Source organism: Macrobrachium rosenbergii, chromosome 9 (assembly GCF_040412425.1).
Source record: "Macrobrachium rosenbergii isolate ZJJX-2024 chromosome 9, ASM4041242v1, whole genome shotgun sequence".
NCBI classification, from domain to species: Eukaryota; Metazoa; Arthropoda; class Malacostraca; order Decapoda; family Palaemonidae; genus Macrobrachium; species Macrobrachium rosenbergii.
This window is the reverse complement of record NC_089749.1, coordinates 26,534,316-26,539,686: the sequence shown is the minus strand read 5'-3', so window position 1 is coordinate 26,539,686 and position 5,371 is coordinate 26,534,316.

Genomic DNA, 5,371 nt, shown 5'->3' with positions numbered 1-5,371 from the left:
CTGTTATAGGGGCACTTATGGTAAGAAGTGTGTTCCCGGGACCGAGTCCCCCAAGTAAGTAACACGGCCTACTAGGTTAGGTTTGGGTACGTTAGATTAGTATGGTCCCTTTTATAATAGATTTCCTTAGCCAATCCCCTCTTGAACATATGGCTCCCTGTCTTTCGTATCCGCGGAAACGTTCCATATAGTCCGTGCGGAGCTATTACTTAGAAATACCGAAAAATCAATTTTCAAGGTAATAATTCGTGCGGACCTATGTAGAAATACCCATCCGTTTCAGCATCTTTGATTTACTTTTATGCAAGGAAGGGCCTGCGCTAGTAAGCCTAACTAATGCAAATTTTACCAAAACGAATAAGAATTGTTCATACTGTACTTTTATTATCGTACAATAAAAGCTAAACAACCAAAATAACATGCTACAAGCAAATAAAATTTCATGCTGGAATTTCGTCACAGCTGCCTACTCGACCGAAACTACATATTAATGATCAAGCATGTATCATGAAAACTGACATCTAAAGGTGTTGTACAGCACATAATGTATGCACCTAGCCTTATAATGAACGTTCTTCAAGTACAAAAGTAAAAATAAAAGGAAAATATAACGACAAGATTACCAGTGATGTTGAACAGTACTGGACACAGCCTTCAAGTTCAACTTCTAATTTCTAGATATTGCCGTACGCGTTTTGTGGGTATGAGACTAAAATGACTGAATTAGACTAACTTGCTTTGACTTTCCGTCTCCCAGGGAACCAAAATTAACGTAAGCTTTTAAGAAAAACTGTAAATTTAAGACAAAAAATAATTATCACAAATTAAGGAGAATAAGGAAACAAATTCCTTGTGGTTACTTTTAACCCCGGTCCTTTTACAACGGGCTTACAGCACACACCATTAATTGTTTGAACTGAAGATTAACCGTCCAAAGCAAAATACCATTTGTAAATTGTAAAATTGGTGGGCAAAGTTGAGGGAATATGATGTTTTCAGTTTATCCTGTGATTTACAAGATTTCTTTAGAAAGTGATTTTTATGCATGAAAATATGAAAGCTGGTAAATTATCCTCCTTTTCTGAGAGATACAGATGAGTTATGTCTTTCGATGCCGTACAACGACGCACCCTGCAACTTTGCAAGAACGATTTTTCCCGGCATCTTTTTATGCCGCGTAAACCGCGTTGCCAACAGTAGCAGAAATTCAGAAATTAAATAATCACCAAATGAAGCGCATGTGTCACACAAGTAGAACCGCCTGTGTTTGATTTTAATCATTAAGTTCACTTAACAATAAAAGCTGCTAGTTTTCGGTGAATGTGGCAAGCCCAAGGTGACCTAAGCTTATAATGCAACTGGAATATAAAATTTAGGACAAAGGCCAAGCTCTGGAACCTAAGAGGTCATTCAGCGCTTCAAGAGAAATTGAGAGCATAAAGGTTTTAAAGGTGCAACACGAGGAAAACCTCGCAATTATACACTAAAACAATTATTAGAAAAGGGTGGCAAGATGGAAGACAAAGAATATGAACGGAGGTACAGCACAAAGAATGAAAGGGGTTGCAGCTAGGGGCCAAGGGTTGCTGCAAAGAGCCTAAGGTGGGTACGCACATGCGAACAGAACCTTGTATTGTAACCGATTCTTGTAACAAAAATGCAAGTGTGAACGGTTCCTCGAACCCGAACCCTGAACCCGCGAGGTTCGAGGCTCCGTTCGCCCTCCGTCCCGGCAATTGTCGGTTTTTGGGCCCCGAATCAAAGCGAGGTCTCTTTGCATGTTACGCAATGTGTGGACGGGACCTGTATTGCACGCGTAGCAACAGAGGTTGCTGAACTTGTTGACACCGACTATGAACGTCCATAGTAGAGTCCCTTGTTTTGGTCAGTCTCATGCCCTTGGTGTAAGTACGTACGTATGTCTACCATGGCTAGAAGGTCCTTCAATTTATTAGTTACTACGAAGAAAAGACTTTACTGTGGTATGCAAAACATCCGAACCATTTTAATAAAATACGTCGCAATGATGCATGGATAGATATAGCACAAAAACGGGAAAATCGATGGAGGAATGCAAGAGGAAGTTGACTTGCTTGTTAGCGTCTATGAGAAGGGAGAAGGTTAAGATTAAAAAAAGCACTGGAACAGTCTAGTCATAAACAGTCCTCGTGACAACAAAGTAGCATCGCGTTAGTTGTGTGTTATTTTTACTTAGGTTTCCAACATATAGGCTACGTTAATTGCTAAGAATGTTTCAAAATAACGCTTTCCGTTGAGTGTTTTCATGTTACTGATAATTTTTTCAGCACCAAAGAACAGGTTAAAACAACAAGAGATGGACACTTATTTGTAAGATTTCCAGACAGGAAAAGCTTAGAAAAGACATAAATGGAGATTCAGGGAATCAGCAATATATCGTAAATGAGAAGGGTAAACTTAAACCAAAAATAAAAGTAGTCTATGTCCCGAATGATGAGGATGACATTGTCAATAACACTGTAAGGAAAATTCATGGATAGGTGGCCTCATTTCTGAAAATGACGACCTGAAAATTGTAAAGGAAATGATAGCCAAAGATGACAAATATAAACACGGCATCATCAAATGCACACCACAAATACGAAAGGCTATGATAGAGGAGACAAACTGTGTACACTGTATAGCAGTTGCAAAGTATTCGACTGTTACATGCCCTATCAATGCTATGTCAGGAATTTGGTCACAGCGCAGCAAATTGTAAAAATGACCAAGCTTGCCCTAGATATGGTGAAAATCACAAATCAAATGAATGTGTTAGCAACATTTTCAAGTGTAAACATTGTGTAAAGAAAGGTCATAGTTATACTAAACATAAAACATATGATGGCAATAAGTGCACAGTATATAAAGAGTATGTGTCAAAGGTGAAAAATAATACGGATCGTGGCTTTGACTAATAATCTGTGCAATTTAATAAGAAGAAAGCAAATTAAAAAAAAAACTAAAGACTCTCCTATCCTGCAGGAGCTACGATACTGACGAGACAACACTGAAAGACAATTATAAAATATATATATAAGAAGCACCTTATTTTGAAAACGTACAAGGGCCCGCCAGAGAGGGAATTATCCCTGTGGAGGGCTGTACATAAAATCAAACAGAGTGAAAGTGAAGTCCACTCACCAGAACGGATGAACTGAAGGAATTACCTAAAGCTCTTCCGACCGACTGGCAGGTGATCCCACAAGTTGACGGGTAAGCAAACGATTTTATGACAGTTCGCCGCCGGATTTCGCCTGGGAAGAATGTCAGACGCTCGGACCAGAATATAAATAAACTATGTTTAGGCCTAATTTTTTTCATTGTTAGACCCTGCAGCGTTAACTGTTGACTGTTCTGAGTCCAAATCATTTAAGAAAAAATGAATATTTCCATGGGATAAATACATTTTGGTATAGGCCTAGGCCAGTGTCCTGCCTTTTTATGTAAGGTTTTACTTGTGAAAGTAGGCTTTAAAGGTCCATTTCATAAATAACTGAACCAACCCCAGTTCCAATTTAAACTTACTCATTAACACTAGGCTACATGAAACTTACTCATTAACATTAGGCTACATGAAACTTACTCATTAACATTAGGCAATACAAGTCTTTTACGCATTTTTTTGTTCTCTCCTATTATTAAGATCTTTCTTAGACCATGGTCTATATTACTCCACCTACTCAAGCCAGCGGAGTTTCCATGGGTAACATGTAGTATTGCCATGCCAAAGGAAGGCGAGAACTGAGGACGATGACCTAGAGTTGACCATGTGGATGTTCATCAGTCGAAAGGTCGTGGGTGAACTGACAGGTTAACCTATTCATGAATGTCTGACCTTAGTTTTTGCCATGTTATTGCTTGTATTCCAGCAAGTAACCCTATCCACAAATCCTCTTATTAACTTGTATCTGATCATGGAATACACCGACTCATAAATAAAAAAAAACTATCCTAAAGCTTAACAAATCTTCTTTGTCTCCAGCTTTGCCCATTTCTATATGGAGTCGCTGTTTCCTATCAGCCTCTTCCACCTAACTCTGTCAAGTGCTTAACAAATCATAGGCCCAACGAACAACAGCATTAACAAACCTAACATTTCAGTTTTTTATTCAAAATTTTGTGGTAGAGTACCAGCAGTGAATGTAAAGATATTACCATATATGTCAATCATTAAATTTAGATTAATACTTTTACCGACTTTTGATAGGCTCCCAAAAAATGAAACCACTGCCAAGGAAAACCACTGGAGTGAAGTCTGGACTTTGGAGGCTGAAGAGTGAACTTAGCGAAGACATTCTCCCGCCAATAAAGACTGGTGGCTATGTGCTTTAGCTGAACATAAAGTTTCAAAAACAATAATTTTATTATAAACCCACGTTGTTAGTGGGATCTATTATTCAGAATATGTTTATAATTACATATTTCTTCGAATATTTAATATGTCTGTTTCCATTTACTTCAATATATGTGGAAAATATATGATGTTCTTTATGAGACAGCGTGTATCCGAAACCCTTTTCAAGACATTGACTTCGGCGGAGGGGCTATTTACGTTTGGACTTACAAACTCATTTTTTGGTTGTCTCTCAACTCGGTAGTGTCGATAGCTATATCATATTTCGGGTTATCAAATAAACTTTCATTTGGATCGCCAAGCAATTATATGAAATATAACTACGCTACTCGTACAAGTTATGCAAGATGTACGAAGACACGGTGAGTTATGCAGAGGTCGATTTTTCAACTCTCCCGAGCAAGACGTGACATGGTGCCCTCATCGTTAGCCGCTGGCCAAGTACCTTCTTCCCCTTGCGTGCGTCAACAGGTACACATGAGTTTTAGTAATTTTTGATAATTTTGAGATGTTTGGAATTTAGCATGCTATTGCCATGGTGATATGTGCTTTTTACGGATGCTGTAACACAGAAAGGGACATTGTCTGGAGTGAAAAGGTTAGCTGTCACCGTTTCCCTAAAGATCCCTAAATGTGTAGGAAGTGGGTGAACATCTGCAGAAGTGACCATATAAACACTGAAAACGCAAGAGTGTGTTAGGTTCATTTTCAACAAAGCTAGTATACAAGAAACCTCAGGCATAAATATATCTTCCGTTCTATTCCTAATGCAAGTAAACCATATTTGACTGGTTAAGGGTGATAAAATTGAAATTAGGCCTAGACCTACATGTGGTTAAGAATAACTGCAAAGGGGATTTACTAGTCAACACGAGAGTGTGACACGAACATTTTATTGAAATTGTTTTCACGTGCAAAAAAGTGCCCATTATTTGTCGTTGGGCAAAGGAAGGGTACAGTTATTTGAGAGAGAGAGAGGTTTTGCTTAACTGAATG